Below are 17,390 nucleotides of genomic sequence, written 5' to 3' on the forward strand. Positions count from 1 at the left end.
CTGCATCTAAATGATCCATAAATAAGCTTAACAGTGGTGAGCAGGTGGAGCAGGGCAGGGATCAGGAAATTATGCAAAGAGAGCAGACAAAGAGGGAGGCTGCAATCCCTCTTTGTCTAGGGGAGCCGACCTCCCTTTCTGCAGTCACAACGAATTAGCCCAGGGCACAAAGGCAGCAATCCCAGGTTCGATCAAACACTTTGACAGCATTCATATGTTAAATGATCAGAGGCTGCCCGGCAGGGTGTGTAGCTCAGGAGAGCCACAAGTGAAGCGGTTGAGGCCAGAGTGGAGTGTAGCAGGCGACAGCAGTCAATAACCCAAACAAGAGTGGGACAAAAAAGCAAATTTGCTGTGGTTTTGGGTTTTTTTGCCCAGCCAGCAGGCGTGTCGAGTCAGGAAGACAGGAGTGACATGGGGGAACAGAGCTGCAGCTGCTGGCATTCGAAGGTCTAATCCAGATGCAAATATTTCAGGCAGGATCCTCTCTCCCATCTGGAAATCCCACCTGGAGTCCTGCATCCAGCTCTCGAGCCCCCATTACAAGAGGGCTGTGGAGATGCTGGAGTGTGTCCAGAGCAGGGCCAGGAGGATGCTCAGAGGGCTGCAGCAGCTCTGCTGTGAGCACAGACTGAAAGAGTTGGGGCTGTGCAGGCTGGAGCAGAGGAGGCTCCCAGGTGACCTTCTTGTGGCCTTTCAGCATCTGAAGGGGGCCTCAAAAAAGCTGGGGAGGGACTTTTTAGGCTGTGAGGGAGGGACAGGACTGGGGAGAGATGGGTAGGTTCAGGCTGGAGGTGAGGAGGAAGTTGTTGAGCATGAGAGTGGTGAGAGGCTGGGATGGGCTGCCCAGGGAGGTGGTTGAGGCCCCGTGGCTGGAGGTGTTTGAGGCCAGGCTGGCTGAGGCTGTGTGCAGCCTGCTCTAGGGTAGGGTGTCCCTGGGCATAGCAGGGGGGTTGGAGCTGGCTGCTCCTTGTGGTCCCTTCCAACTCTGCCTGATTCTGTGATTCTATGGTTCCAAGGTTCTATGATTCTATGGTTCTAAGGTTCTATAGTTCTAAGGTTTTATGGGTCTATAGTTCCATGATTCTATGGCTCTATGATTCCATGGTTCTATGACTCTATAATTCTATGGTTCCATGGTTCTATGACTCTATGATTCCATGGTTCTATGACTCTATGATTCTATGGTTCCATGGTTCCATGACTCTATGATTCCATGGTTCTATGACTCTATGATTCCATGGTTCCATGACTCTATGATTCTATGGTTCTATGACTCTATGATTCCATGGTTCCATGACTCTATGATTCCATGGTTCTATGACTCTATGATTCCATGGTTCCATGACTCTATGATTCCATGGTTCTATGACTCTATGATTCCATGGTTCCATGACTCTATGATTCTATGGTTCTATGACTCTATGATTCCATGGTTCCATGACTCTATGATTCCATGGTTCTATGACTCTATGATTCCATGGTTCCATGACTCTATGATTCCATGGTTCCATGACTCTATAATTCTATGGTTCCATGGTTCTATGACTCTATGGTTCCATGACTCTGTGATTCCATGGTTCCATGACTCTATGGTTCCATGACTCTATGATTCCATGGTTCTATGATTCCATGCTGTGGGTCTCATCAACCTGGCCCTGAGGAAATCCACAGAATGGTTTGTGTTGGAAGGGACCTTCAAGATCATCAACCTGATGTAGTGTGAGGTGCTGTTCTGCTGCTGCCAGCTGTCTCCTCCTGGGAGCATTTCCCCTTCCTTTCAAAGAAGGGCAGGGAGGGCAATGCTGTGCCAGTAGCCACGACTGGCTGGGCATGGGGCTCGCCAGCACTCACCACGTAGCAGATGGCAACGGAAGGTTCCTTGCCCAGCCACCCAGCCCCTACCAGTCAGCTAGCTGGCTGCAGGAGCAGCCTCTGTTCAGAGCCAGCTTGCAGCAGAACCTTTATTTTTCATTTAAAAGCATCTGGAAATTCAAAATCCCCCTTGGCACTCATCCACTTCGGAGAGGGAGCCAGGCCTGTCGTCTGGCCAAGCAGCTCTGCTCCAGCTGAGCTGGGTGGATCCAGCACTGGGAGGTTTCTCTGACTGGAGCAGTCAAGGACTGCTTGGCTCTCTGCCAGCAGCTCCACGAACTTCCCACACCAACCATCACTTTGGTCCTCACCACCTCCCTGTGGCACGGCGTGGCACCCAGTGCCATCCAGGGGCTCTGCCAAGCCCAGCCTTGTGCTAGACCACACCAGGTGGTCTTCTGGCCAGGGCAAAGAGAAACAGGCTGTAGGGTTCACCCCAGGTGAATGGCACTGGTGCAATGTGTGGGTTATTTGTTTCCATTTTCAGGGTAGCTGCAGGTCTGATAGAAGTTGCTTACCCCCAAAAACCTGTTCCCCATGGCAGGGGGGGGCATGTTGCTGGAGCTTTCTCAGCAGCATGGCAGGAGGTGGCTGACTGAACCTGGCAGAACCTGGTTGAGTTTATAGCAGAGCAGTTTATAGCAGAGCCTTGGGAAATTCTCCACCAGCAGAGTTTTGCCCCAAGATCCACATTTCATTGAGCTCCTTCCTTGGCAAGGCTGACCAAGCTGCCCAGCTGACATCCCAGCTGGGTCACCCCTTGGGTCAAGGTGTGGTTTGGAATAAAGGAACAAAAAACAAGAGGAGAGAAATGAAACTTGCCTGTGTGCTGATACAGTTGTGTAGAGCTGGGTTTAATCCTGCAGGGAAAACACAGGCACTGGAAGTGTCCTGCCTGCTCTGGCAGCTGGCACCCCACCAGTGTCTCTCTCTGCAGCAGGAAGGCAGCTTGCTCTGAAGCAGTGTGGAGAACAGAACAACAGCAATGATTTATCCACTCTGCCACAGAAGGAACATTGAGAAACCCCTGCCCAACACTTTGGGATTGCCCCTGTGGAGAACTGAACCTGCTGAGCTGCAAGCCAGGACAGTGTCTTGCACCCAGAGCTGGGGAGATGGACAAATGTAGGTGCAGCTGGAGGAAGAATTGAGGCACTCCAGGTAGAGATTTCTCCTCCATCTGCTGAGTGCTTAGGACTGTTCTGCTCCTCCATGGGGTGGATGCTCCATGCAGCAGTGGTGTGCTACTTTCTGCCTGCATCTGTGTTTGGAGGACCTGAGGGGTATTGCTTGGGAGTGGCACCAATCTTCTCTGACAGAAGGCAGCACAGGTGCATGTTACTCCCAGGGCCACCAAGATGCTCAGAGGGCTGCAGCAGCTCTGCTATGAGGACAGGCTGCAAGAGTTGGGGCTCTGCAGCCTGGGGAAGAGAAAGCTTTCAGGAGACTTTGGAGTGGCCTTCCAGGATCTGAAGTGGGCTCCAGGAAGGCTGGGGAGGGACTATTGACAAGGTCTGGTAATGACAGGACAAGGGGAATGGGTTTGAACTGGCAGAGAGGAGATTCAAACTGGATGTTAGGAGGAAGTTCTTTGCAGTGAGGGTGGTGAGACACTGGCACAGGTTGAGGGTGGTGAGACACTGGCAGAGATTGCCCAGGGAGGTTGTGGAGCAAAGAAGCACAGAGATTTGCCTTCTCTGGTAAGAACCCAGGGAAGAGTAGGGCTTTTTGAGAGGGAGAAGAGAAAGCTGCCTCCCAGTGTGCTGGAACAGAGATGAGGACTGTGTCTGGGAGCAGGAGCTGGTAGGGAAGGGTTGGTGGATCTGTGTCCATTTCATTCCTTCTGCACAGCCTGATGGAGTGTTGGAGAAGAGGAGGCTGAGGAGAGACCTCACTGGTGTCTACAACTCCTTGAAAGGAGGTGGGAAACATGTGGGGATTGGTCTGTTCTTCCTAGTAACAAGTGGTAGGACAAGAGGAAATGGCCTCAGGTTGTACCAGGGGAGGTTTAGGTTGGAGATGAGGAAAAATGTCTTTGCTGCAGGAGTGGTCAGGGATTGGCACAGGCTGCCCAGGGAGGTGGTGCAGTCCCCATCCCTGGAGGTGTTCAAAGAACCTGTGGACAGGGCACTGTAGGACATGGTTTAACAGGTGAGGTGGTGTTGGTTGGCAGATGGACTTGATCTTAAGGGTCCTTTCCAACCTTTATGAGTCTGGGACTCCATGAAGCTCTTCTTCTGAACAGGCAGCAGGCTGCAATTCCAGCCTCTTGCAGTGCATCCCACCCAGGCTGTGTGTCTGGAGCTCTGCAGGGGATATGCTGCTGTAAACCATTCCCCTTGTGATGCTGCCCTGCTTTTCAGGCTGTTCCTCCTGGAGGCTCTTAGTGCCAGCAGATCTGGTGCTACAGAAAGGGCAACTAGCACAACATCCCTGCCCTCACCCACACACAGAGGCTGAAGATAACCAAACCAAACAGGAATTGAAAGAAGTGATGAGCTCAGGAAGAAATTAATTTGCTAATGAATTCATGAGATTCCCTCAAAACACTGATTCCTCACCAGCTTTTACTGCACTTTGCCAGGATCCCTCCTGAGCACAGCCCAGGATCCCTGTCTTGCTGGCCAGCATGTGGACAATTGCTCAGCAGCAGAGGCAGGCAAGAAAGGAAACAGCTGCAAGCCCTGTTCAGAGCATTTCTCCTTACTCATTCCCTTAGATGTAGCCCAATGAAAATAAACTTTCAGATCACTTCACAAAGTGGTTGCTAAATGGGATGGAGGAGAAGGTACCCTGTAATGTAATCATCCCTGCCTCTTCTCTTGTTTTCCTGCCTGGCCACTAAAAGGAAATAGAGCCATATCATAGAGTCAAGCAGGTTGGAAGAGACCTCCAAGCTCAGCCAGCCCAACCTAGCACCCAGCCCTGGCCAATCAACCAGAGTATGGCACTAAGTGCCCCAGCCAGGCTTGGCTTCAACACCTCCAGCCACAGCCACTCCAAGGTCTTTCTCCACGGAGCTGCTTCCCAGCAGGGCAGCCTCAACCTGTACTGCTGCCTGTTGTTATTCCTCCCCAGATGCAGGGCCCTGCACGTGTCCTTACTGAACTCCGTGTGGTTAGCCTCCATCCATCACTCAGCCTGTGCAGATCACATTGGATGGCAGCACAGCCTGACAGGTGTCAGCCACCCTCCCCATTTGATGTCATCAGTGAACTCAAAGCCCTCATCCAGATCACTGATAAAGACATTGAACAAACCTGGACCCAGCACTGACCCCTGGGGATCAGCCACGAATGACTGACTGCAAAGGTCTCTGTCGAGGTTGTGAGACCACTGGCAAACAATTCAGCAAAGATTGTTAGCAGGTCTCACTCTGAAGGGAAAAAAATAGGTCCCACCTTCAACCCTGCTTTTCCACTTTGGATGTTTAATCAGTATTGCAGTGCTTCAAACCAGCCAAGCTCAGTAGGAATCACCATGGAGAGTCAGACACAAAGTTCTGGCTGCCAAGTGTAAAGAGCACTATGTGAGAAACTCCCTAACATGGGCTGATCTCTCTTCTCCTAGAAGAGCTCCTCCAAGCCCTGGAGATCAGCTAAAACATTCAAGCAAGAGGCTTTGCTCTGCCCAAAGCACTGCTCGTGTGGCTCTGCTCCATAGGAAGGATCTGTGCGCTTGGAGGGAAGCTCCTCAGTGTGCTATTAAAGTATTCCCTTCACCATCTCCCTCCCAGCAGCACACTGATCTCTCCAATAAAACACAACCAGGGCCATAGCATCTTGTATCTTTGGGCACCTGGCTTGGGTGAGGTTTCCTGAGCTCCTCACCAAGAGGCAGCTGAGGCTTGGGGAAGGGAGCGTGGAGCAATTAGTCTCTGCGAAACAGCCTAACGAGGCTGGAGAGTCAGGAATTGCCCAGGCCCCACTAAACCTCAGTGCTTCATACAGCTTGAGAGGCAGTTGGAGGAATCTGGCTAATCTTTTGCTCTCCTAGTAAATCATTCATTGAGGCCATCTGTGAAATATGAGAAGAGCAGCTTCAACCCAAGATTCCCGCTTAGCAAAGCTCTTACTTGCTTGGCCCGGAAAGAAGCTTTCCTGATAAAGTTGATAGCCAGTTCCAAGCCCTCATCATTTCCAGCAGCAGTAATCCTTCTGGGGAGATTAGAGAAGCAGCCCTTTCAAGGTCCTGAAGTATGGCCATGCATTTCAGCATAGTTGAAGGGGAAAAAACCCCAAAAGATATCCAGAGCACTCGCCAGGACCTGGCTCAGAGGTGCACCTCTCGCTTTCTTTTCCAGCAGCCTCTGCAGTCAGGCCTGACAAACAGCCCCTCAAACCAGCTGGTCACAGCCCCTCTGAGACAGGGGGCTCAAGAAAAGCACCAAGGAAGAAATCTGCTGCCTTGGGGGTCAAGACTGAGCTGTGGTTTTGTTCAAGGAGGGGCAGGGATGCTCGTTGGGACGCGGTGTTCAGCTCTCTCAGCTGAGCTGGACCCCCAGACTTCCCTGTTTCAGGAATGTTTGTGCTTGACTAGAAGGAGTATGGCATGGAATCATGTCAGCTGAGGCAGAATAAGTCATCCAAAACACCCTCACCAACTCTGCACGCCAGGCTGCTTATCTGTGTCCTCCACCCAGACTTGATTCTAGGTTGTAAGGAGTTAGCCTCTCTCCATTGGTGTCACTCCTAACCTGGAGAGAGAAGAAAGCCCTGAGGAAAAGCCTTCACAGGGCAAAACAAATCACCAAATAATCAAGTTCTTTTTTTTTACCAGAAGAAATGGGCCTGAACACCTAACCACAGTGCTCAAGAAAAGGAGTTACAATCCATCCCCTCCAGCAATTAGGGCAAAAGAGTTTTGGACTTTGTTTCTTGGGTTGGGGTTGGTTTGGGGTTGGTTTTTTTAGTCCTCTTGTTTCTGAGCTCTGAGGTTCTGCAGTTCTCAGGTGGCTTGAGAGCTAGAAGGAATGGAGAGTTTCAAAGTGAGACATCACAGAATCAGGCAGGGTTGGAAGGGACCACAAGGAGCAGCCAGTTCCAACCCTCCTGCCATGCCCAGGGACACCCTACCCTAGAGCAGGCTGCACACAGCCTCAGCCAGCCTGGCCTCAAACACCTCCAGCCATGGGGCCTCAACCACCTCCCTGGGCAACCCATTCCAGCCTCTCACCACTCTCCTGCTCAACAACTTCCTCCTCACCTCCAGCTTGACTCTCCCCACCTCCAGCTTTGCTCCATTCCCCCCACTCCTGGCACTCCCTGACAGCCTAAAGAATCATTCCCCAGCTTTTTTGTAGCCCACTTCAGATCCTGGCAGGCCACAAGAAGGTCACCTGGGAGCCTCCTCTTCTCCAGACTCAACAGCCCCAACTCTGTAAGTCTGCTGCAGCTCTCTGAGCATCCTCCTGGCCCTGCTCTGGACACTTTCCAGCATCTCCACAGCCCTCTTGTCCCAGGGGCTCCAGAGCTGGATGCAGGACTCCCCGTGAGGTCTCAGCAGAGCACAGTAGAGGGGAGAATCACTTCCCTGGCCCTGCTGGCCACACTTCTGCTGCAGCCCAGGCTACCCATCTCCAGCTTTGCTCCATTCCCCCATGTCCTGTCACTACCTGCCAGCCTAAAAAGTCCCTCCACTAGTTGGTAATGTGCAGCTTCTCCATCGTTTCTATCACTCTGCTTTTCCCACCTAACCAAAGGAGGGTTGAAACAGCCTTAGGAGCTGCAGCTGAGTGAAAAGCAGGCAATATTTCACCAGGGGCAGCTCTAGAGAGGCTGCTTCCAGAGAAAAGTGAGAGGAAAAGGAGGCAGGAAGAGGATTCCCAGGCTCAAAACCATTTGTTGCTTGCTGGTGGTTAGGATCTGTTCAGCTCACTGACAGCTGAGATCAGCAGCTATGGTTTTTCCATCCAGTGTAAGTCAGCTAGCAGTTGGGTTTCATTCAAGCAATTGTTCTGATGGATAATAAAGTCTTATTATGACTAAAGGCCTCTCATTAGTAGAATCTTGTACTGCATTCAACAAGCCAAACCCACCATATATTGTCCCTTTGGTGGGAGCTTAAGTTGTCTGAGCAGGAGCTTCAGAGTCGCCTGATGAGCCCTTTAAAACCTTCTGCCCTGAGCTCCAGCTCTGGAGAACAAGATGTACATCATAAGCTGAATTCAGCTCTGGAGTACCTCCAGTGAAAACAAAAGGAGTTAACAACAGGGATGGATTAGACCCAATTGCTTTCACATTTCTCCAGCTTGGATTTCCAACCCCAACACTAAAGGAGGATTAAAAATGATGAACCCAACACTTGGCACAGTGACAAATGCACCTCAGAATGTGAGCCTGCCCATGGTGTGACCTCATGCCCTTGGCAGAGGGCACCCAGGTGAGCCTCTCCAAGCTTACCTATAAACCAAGCCCTGCTGTCACCTGGCAGCAGCACTGTGAATGCCTGCTTCTGCCCCTGGCTTGTACTGAGCTGTGCAGAGAAGGGTCAGAGCCATCCTGCAGCTCTAGGCTGCTACACGTCTGGCTACAGACCTTACTCATGACTGGAACACCTACTGCTGGAACACCAACTGCTGCCAAGCTGAGATACAGAGCCACAGAATCACAGAACCTCAGCATCTGGAAGGGAAGCTGAGAGCAGAGTCATATAATCACAGAACCTTAGAGGCTGGAAGGGAAGCTGAGAGCAGAGTCATATAGTCACAGAACCTTAGAGGCTGGAAGGGAAGCTGAGAGCAGAGTCATATAGTCACAGAACCTTAGAGGCTGGAAGGGAAGCTGAGAGCAGAGTCATATAGTCACAGAACCTTAGAGGCTGGAAGGGAAGCTGAGAGCAGAGTCATATAGTCACAGAACCTTAGAGGCTGGAAGGGAAGCTGAGAGCAGAGTCATATAGTCACAGAACCTTAGAGGCTGGAAGGGAAGCTGAGAGCAGAGTCATATAGTCACAGAACCTTAGAGGCTGGAAGGGAAGCTGAGAGCAGAGTCATATAGTCACAGAACCTTAGAGGCTGGAAGGGAAGCTGAGAGCAGAGTCATATAGTCACAGAACCTTAGAGGCTGGAAGGGAAGCTGAGAGCAGAGTCATATAGTCACAGAACCTTAGAGGCTGGAAGGGAAGCTGAGAGCAGAGTCACATAGTCACAGAACCTTAGAGGCTGGAAGGGAAGCTGAGAGCAGAGTCACATAGTCACAGAACCTTAGCATCTGGAAGGGAAGCTGAGAGCAGAGTCATATAATCACAGAACCTTAGAGGCTGGAAGGGACCTCCAGAGAGTCCAACTCCTCTGCTAAAACAGGATTCCCCTGCATCCAGGCAGGGTTTGAAAGTCTGCAGAGAAGGAGACTGCACAACCTCTCTGGGCAGCCTGCTCCAGGGCTCTGCCACCCTCACTCTAAAGAAGTTTCTCCTCTTGTTGAGGTGAAACCTTCTCTGTTTCAGTTTGTACCCATTGCTCCTTGGCTTATTGCTGCTGACCACCAAAAGGAGCTTGGCCCCCTCCTCTTGACACCCACCCCTCAGATATTGATAGACATGGATCAGATCTCCTCTCAGCCTTCTCCAACTAACCAGCCCCAGGGCTCTCAGTCTCTCTCCATAGGGGAGATGCTCAAGTCTCCATCCTCATGGCTCTCTGTTGGACTCTCTCCAGCAGGTCCCTGTCTCTCCTGAACTGATGAGCCCAAAACTGGACACAGTACTGCAGGTGTGATCTCCCTAGGGCAGAGTAGAGGTGGATTTCATTTCTTACCAACACACTGAGTAAGAGTGGGTGCTCTGTACTGTCATCCAGGGAGAGCTGTGCACAGATCAGGAGAAGGCACAGCCTCACCTCACCTTGGCATCTCTCCGGTGAAACAGATGTGAACCCACAGAGAACAAGTGCAATAAGCACTGAGAGAGAGAGCCTCAAGCTCCTCTGCTGGCTGTTGAACCATACTTTCTCTCAATGCTTGCTGCACCACACACTTTGTGTAAGTTCCTTCTAACAGTGACCTGCTGTTTCCTGCTGGGGCTGATGAGCCATGAGCAGAGTCACTTCCTCAGGGCCAGTTCCTCAGTGCAAGCTTTCAGTGGCTGCCACTTGAAGTCAGCTCAAGGAAAAACGTTGCTCTTTTCATCACTGGAGGGAAGAGATCAGGTCCTTGGGCTTGGTACTGCAGAGGCCATACCTTGAATACTGTGTCCAGTTTTGATTCACTCACTCCAAGAAGGACACTGAGGTGCTGGAACATGTCCAGAGAAGGGCAACAAAGCTGCTGAAGGGGTTGGGGAGGAGCAGCTGAGGGACCTGGGATTGTTTAGCCTGAAAAAGAAAAGGCTGAGGGGAGACCTTCTCATTCCCTGCACCTCCCTGAAAGGTGGCTGGAGTGAGGTGGGGGTTGGTCTCTTCTCCCTACTAACAGGTGCCAGAACAACAGGAAACAGCCTGAAATGCTGCCAGGGGAGGTTTAGGTTGGAGATTAGAGAAAATGTCTTTGCTGCAAGAGTGGTCAGGCACTGGCACAGGCTGCCCAGGGAGGTGGTGCAGTCCCCCTCCCTGGAGGTGTTCAAGAAAGCTGTGGGCATGGCACTTTGGGATATGATTTGGTGGTCATGGGGTTGTTGGATTGATGGCTGGACTCAATGATCTCAGAGGCCTTTTCCAACCTTAACAATTCTTTGATTCTATGATTCCAGTGTGTTATAAAGGGAGGTAAGAGAATTATCCACCCATCACAGAACCAAACTGCACATCAGAAGCTCCCAGCTCATATTTAACCAACATCAATCGAATCAAATAAGGTGACCTTCTTGTGGCCTTCCAGGATCTGAAGGGGACGAAAAAAAAAGCTGGGGAGAGACTTTCTAGACTCTCAAGGAGTGCCAGGACTGGGGGGAATGGAGCAAAGCTGGAGGTGGGGAGAGTCAGGCTGGACACAAGGAGGAAGTTATTCATCATGAGGGTGGTGAGAGGCTGGAATGGGTTGCCCAGGGAGGTGGTTGAGGCCCCATGGCTGGAGGTGTTTGAGGCCAGGCTGGCTGAGGCTGTGTGCAGCCTGCTCTAGGGTAGGGTGTCCCTGGGGTTGGAACTGTCTGCTCCTTGTGGTCCCTTCCAGCCCTGCCTGATTCTATGATGCTGTGATTCAATCATAAGCCCTCTCTGCGCCTGCTCACACTCGCTCTGAGAGTTTTAATAATGACAGCAACACTCAGTTAAAGTCATCTCTGAGCAAGTAAGGAATTCCTGAAACACCCCAGCAGCACAAAATGCGAAGAGCAGGTCTGACCCATGAACTTCAGAGAGCGAGTGCAGAGCTCCCCTCAGCTGGCAGGCTGGCAGCCGAGGAGCTCAGCCCGGCTCAGCTGCTATCTAGCTCCGAAATCACTGCGCATTGTTTGCAAACTTATCAGGAGTGACTTGCATCGTGAATCAGCTCCGGCGAGGCAGCTGGCAGGCTGCTGAGCCCTACAATGCCTGCTGAATCTGCACTTCCTGCTGGAGACGTGCGAGGGAGAAGGCAAACTATGAAAGAGCAGAGAGACCGCTCCCAGCTAAGGCGAACCTACGTGCAGCACAGGCACTGCTGGGACTGGGGGGGGCACAGCAAATCTCCCAGCAACAGGGGCACTGAGAGAGCGCAGCATATGTCATGGAGAGAGCCAAAAAGCACTTTGTGCAGAGGACCAGGCTCATCCATCTTCACCAGCAGGTGAGGGGCAGCAGCTGGACCTTCCCAGCCCCACGCTCTAGCCCTGCAGGCTGCTCCCCAGCCTGGGGCTTGCTTATTTTTACATCTGCCTTTCCAGGAAATCATAGAGCTGTTTGGCTTGCAAAAGACCTCCAAGGTCATTGAGTACAACCTTCAGTCTGACACCACCATGTCCCAAAGTACCCTGTCCACATCTTTCTTGAACACCTCCAGGGACAGCGATTCCACCACCTCCTTGGGCAGCCTGTTCTAGTGTCTGACCAAATGATAATCCAATCAATGTCAGAAGCAGACTCCAAGACATGTTCCAGACAGCCCTTACCCAAGTGCTCACCCAGACCCAGTGCTGGAGCACAGCAGCATGGGCAGATGCTTGCTCAGTGCAGGCAGACCTTCTTCTTGCACAGCTGAAGCTGCTCTGGATTCTCCAATGCCCACATGTTTCTTGAACACCTCCTGGGACAGAGACTCCACCACCTCCTTGGGCAGCCTGTTCTAGTGCCTGACCAAATGATAATCCAATCAATGTCAGAAGCAGACATCAAGATGTGTTCTAGACAGCTCTTACCCAAGTGCTCACCCAGACCCAGTGCTGGAGCACAGCAGCATGGGCAGACACTTGCTCAGTGCAGGCAGATCTTCCCCTTGCACAGCTGAAGCTGCTCTGAGTTCTCCAAGACCCAGGTGTGTGTTAGCCCACAAAGAGAAGCAGACAGAGGCTTTTTGCATATGGTCTGGTGGCAACACTGCTCTTCAGGGGGAAAAAATAACCCAAACCACCTCAGCTTGTGCATGCAGTTCACTGGAACCAATTGGAATGTGCCTCAGTGTGGTTCTGGAAGAGTTCTTGAGGTAAGAAAAGCAGCTCACTGATTTACAGATTGCATTGGGTTGGAAGGGACCCTCAAAAGTTATCTTGTGCCCAAACCCCCTTGGACAGAGGTGGGTTAGAGGGGTTAGAGGCACACCTCTAACTGGATCAGTGCTGCCCAGAGACACATCAAGTCTCATCTTGAATGTCTCCAGGGTCAGGGTCTCAACCACATCTCTGGGCAATCTGTTCCTGCATTTCACTACTCTCACTGTGCAAAACTTCCTCCTAATTCTGCCCTGCTCCAGTTTCAAACCACTGCTCCTCATCCTATCCTAAAAGCCCTTCTAAGCAGTCCCTCCCCAGCCTCCCTGCAGGTCCCCTTCAGATATCGAAGTGCTGCTCTAAGGTCTCCCTGGAGCCTTCTCCTCCCCAGGCTGAGCAGCCCCAACTCTCTCAGCCTATTTTCACAGGAGAGGTGCTCCAGCCCTCTGATCATCTCTGTGGCTGTGCTCTTGTCCCAGTCTGACCCTGATCAAAGTATCCTCTAATATGTGACTGTTACTCTGATAACCAAATTGCATCTGCTCTGTTCTAATCGGTTTTAGTCCAGTGAAGTCCAAACCTCCCTCATGACAACACAGTGGTGGTGGTTGAGAGTTGGACTCGATAACCTTAGAGGTCTTTCCCAGCTCTCCATGTGGAAAGCCAGGACTGACTCCGTGAGGAGGAGGCTACACTGCGAGTGAGAAGAAGGAAGCATCAGCAGCTCCTAGCAGCAGAGGCTGCAGGAGGAGCGGAGCTCAGCAGCCTGCGCGACCGCGGGAGGAACACAGCTCTGGGCTTCGCAAGCCACCCTACGCCATCCTGTGGTCACCCACACCGCCAGGCACTCCTCACACACCGCCCCTGCTCCCAAGGCAGCTGCAGGCGCCTGCCTCTGCTGCCTTTATCCTCTTCTTATGCCCGTCACAAGCAGCTGGCAAAGGCATCTAGAGAATAAGCTGGGATCCTTTATCCGGAGAAAAGGAGGCTGAGAACTTCTCACTCTCTACAACTCCCTTGAAAGGAGGTTGGGGTGAGGTGGGAGTTGGGCTCTTCTCCCTAGTAACAAGTGGCAGGATGAGACAAAATGGCCTTAAACTGCACCAAGGGAGGTTTAGGTTGGAGATGAGGAAAAATGTCTTTGCTGCAAGAGCGGTCAGGGATTGGCACAGGCTGCCCAGGGAGATGGTGCAGTCCCCATCCCTGGAGGTGATCAAGAAACCTGTGGCCAGGGCACTTCAGGATATGGTTTAGTGGCTGTGGTGAGGGTGGGTCAATGGTTGGACTCCATGACCTTAGAAGTCTTTTCCAACCAAATCAATTCTGTGCCTCTGTGATCCTCTCCGTGCAGCCTCGCTGCTGGGTTTTAATACAGGCTGAGGGAAGGAGGCAAAATTAAGGAAGAAAGTGACCAGCCCTCAAGAGACAAATGTTTCCCATTACAGTGGCAGTCCTTCCAGGCTCTTTGATGTCTTGTCCCCCACACAAAGCTGTGTTCTTGCAGACGAACAAGATGTGAAGTGTGCTGAGTGCAGCACATCCCCGGCCCTTTATTCAAAGCACATTTGTCCCAGCTCCTTCTACTTTGTTCTCTGGATCGTTTTTCAAACCAATACTCCTACATCATCAGCAGAGAGGCATTTTTTTCCTCCTAGCTCCCCCTTTCACATTTATTTTTCTTCCAAATTCTTGGAGGGGCTGGTCATAAATAGAGAAATGTTGACACTTGAGCAGGGTTGAGGCTAAGCTGCTGAGTTCATACAAATAGCTACAGCTTTCCAAAACGTGTGGAGCAGAGGCTTTGCTTCAACCCAGCATTCAGGTTTAGACTCTGGGATACTTCACTTTGGTTACTTATTCTACCTTGGCCCAGAGTGGTTTTGGTTTTTTTTATATATATATATATACATATATATATATCACCTGCTTCCTACCTGCATAGAATCATAGAATCAACTAGGTTGGAAGAGACCTCCAAGATCATCCACTCCAACCTAGCACCCAGCCCTATCCAGTCAACCAGACCATGGTACTAAGTGCCCCAGCCAGGCTTGGCTTCAACACCTCCAGGTTTGGTGACACCACCACCTCCCTGGGCAGCCCATTCCAATGGCAAATCACTCTCTCTGTGAAGAACTTCCTCCTAACATCTTGCTTGCTCTGTATCTCCTAATTCTACAATGCAAGAAGAGCACAGAATCACAGAATCAACCAGGTTGGAAGAGACCTCCAAGCTCATCCAGTCCAACCTAGCACCCAGCCCTGGCCAATCAACCAGACCATGGCACAAGCAATCGCTCCAGGTTCACAAATGTTGTTGCCACTGGCACGTTGCTCAGAGGCAAGGCTCAAACCCAAGCTCCAACAGGCCCTCATGTCAAAAGGCTTTGAGATCTAAAAGCAACTAATTAAAAAAGCAGCTTTCATGCAAAATGCTTTGGGTTGAAACAAGAGAGTTCATTAAGTTCCATTATGACACCAAGGCAGGAGCAGGTGTTGATCTGTTGGAGGGTAGGAGAGCTCTGCAGAAGGACCTGGCCAGGCTGGATAGGTGAGCAGACGCCAATGGGATGAGACTGAACAAGGCCAAGGGCAGGGTTCTGCACTTTGGCCACAGCAACCCCAAGCAGCACTACAGGCTGGGGCCAGAGTGGCTGAGAGTAGCCAGGCAGAGAGGGAGCTGGGGGTGCTGGCAGAGAGGAGCTGAAGATAAGGCAGCAGTGTGCCCAGGTGGGCAGCAGAGCCAATGGCATCCTGGGCTGGCTCAGGAGCAGTGTGGCCAGCAGGACAAGGGAAGTTCTTGTGCCCCTCTGCTCAGACCACCCCTGGAGTGCTGTGTCCAGTTCTGGGCTCCTCCATTGCAGAGAGCTGTTGAGGTGCTGGAAGGTGTTGAGAGAAGGGCAGCAAGGCTGGGGAGGGGCCTGGAGCAGAGCCCTGTGAGGAGAGCCTGAGGGAGCTGGGGGTGTGCAGCCTGCAGCAGAGGAGGCTCAGGGCAGAGCTCACTGCTGACTGCAGCTGCCTGAAGCAGCCAGGTGGGGTTGGGCTCTGCTGCCAGGCAAGCAGATATAGAAGAAGGGGACAGAGTCTCAAGCTGTGCCAGTTCAGGTCTAGGCTGAATGTTAGGAGGAAGTTGTTGTCAGAGAGAGTGATTGGCATTGGAATGGGCTGCCCAGGGAAGTGGTGGAGTGGCTGTGCCTGGAGGTATTCAAAATAAGACAGGATGAGGCACTTAGTGTCATGGTCTGGTTGGTTGGGCAGGGCTGGGTGCTAGGTTGGACTGAATGAGCTTGGAGTTCTAACCTGGTTGATTCTATGATACTGTAGGTTTGTTTTTCCTCTCCCTTCTAGTTAATGTTATCAGACTCAGGCTGAAGGTCTCTTCCAACCTGCTTGATTCTATGGTTCTATGATAAACAAAACATTAATGTTTTTTATACAGTATAGCTTTTCCTGGTGCAGCTCAAAAATGACTTCTGCAATAAAAGTCTGCAGGATTCAGCTTTACTTGCCTACCCACTGACAACTTAATTATTTCCATTGTAAGAGAAAGTATTTAATCACATACAGGCAGAAAAAACACCACCAAAGCACCACCCAGCCCCCTTCAATACAGCCTTTTGGGCCCACGATTCCCCCATTTGAAATTCAATGAAGGTGAATGAAACATGCATACTGTGACCCATTTCCTGATTCAGAACACTTGATATTATCAAAACACACCGAGCTCCACAGCTGACACACATTTTTTTCTCTCCTAAACCATTGCTTAGAAAAAGAAATCCTTTCAGCATTTGAAACCCAAAAAATAAGGATTTAGCCTGCTTCAGCTATGACCTAAAGACAGAGCAGGTCATAGAATCAGGCAGGGTTGGGAAGGACCACAAGGATCAGCCAGTTCCAACCCCCCTGCCATGGGCAGGGACACCCTACCCTAGAGCAGGCTGCACACAGCCTCAGCCAGCCTGGCCTCAACACCTCCAGCCATGGGGCCTCAACCACCTCCCTGGGCAATCCATTCCAGCCTCTCACCACTCTCATGCTCAACAACTTCCTCCTCATGTCAGTGAGCTGTACAAAGACATCACAAAGCTGTACTAATTAACATCTTAACAGTAGCCCATCTGAAATCCTGCCTGAACTACCTCGGGATTTACTGATAATTTAAGTTTCCTTCTCCTTGGTTACAAGGTTAAAGGTAAGTCTGCTCTAGGGTAGGGTGTCCCTGCCCATAGCAGGGGGGTTGGAACTGGCTGATCCTTCTGGTCCCTTCCAACCCTGCCTTATTCTCTGATTCTATAAATCAATTAAATATCATTAGACACTTTGAGAATGAACGAGTGGGCTTGCAGCTGTGTCTATGAGCCAGCACACAGTCCTAGAAGGGGAGCTGTTTCATCACACAACACTCCTGAAACTCCCTCTGTGTATGTTACCTGTGCACTTAATAAAGGAGCAATGTCTCTAGGAGTGGAGAAGAGGCAGAGCACTACAGAAAAGCCCAAATGCTGTACCAAGAGTGAAGATTTGTGTGTTTGCTTTATGAAGCTTACATGCTAACATTTACAGAGGCCAGCACTTTCCTATGAAAGACTCTGCACTAACACACAGATCTGGAATACAGCAGTTGTACAGGAAAGTCAGCCAGGAAAGAAGCAAGAGCTATGCCCTTCTCAGTTTTAAGGAAGCATGCAATAGGTTTCCCCACTTCTGCCACCCCTTTGCTCAGTCCCAACAAAAGCACAGGATAATGAAAGAGGGGCACAGGTAAGAGGCTGAATTTGCTCACAGACTATCAGGATTTTGCAAAGGTCAAAGCAGCCTTTCCTTGGCATCAGGAAGGTAGAGAAGACACAGGCACGAATGAAGAGAAAAATACTAATTCAAGCCATTTAAGACACCAGAAAGTCAAGAAATAGCACTGTGCAGATACAAAGAGAATTAACAGCACCAAGAGACTGAAG

The sequence above is a fragment of the Pogoniulus pusillus genome, chromosome 19, assembly GCF_015220805.1.
Source record: "Pogoniulus pusillus isolate bPogPus1 chromosome 19, bPogPus1.pri, whole genome shotgun sequence".
In the NCBI taxonomy this organism is placed as follows: domain Eukaryota; kingdom Metazoa; phylum Chordata; class Aves; order Piciformes; family Lybiidae; genus Pogoniulus; species Pogoniulus pusillus.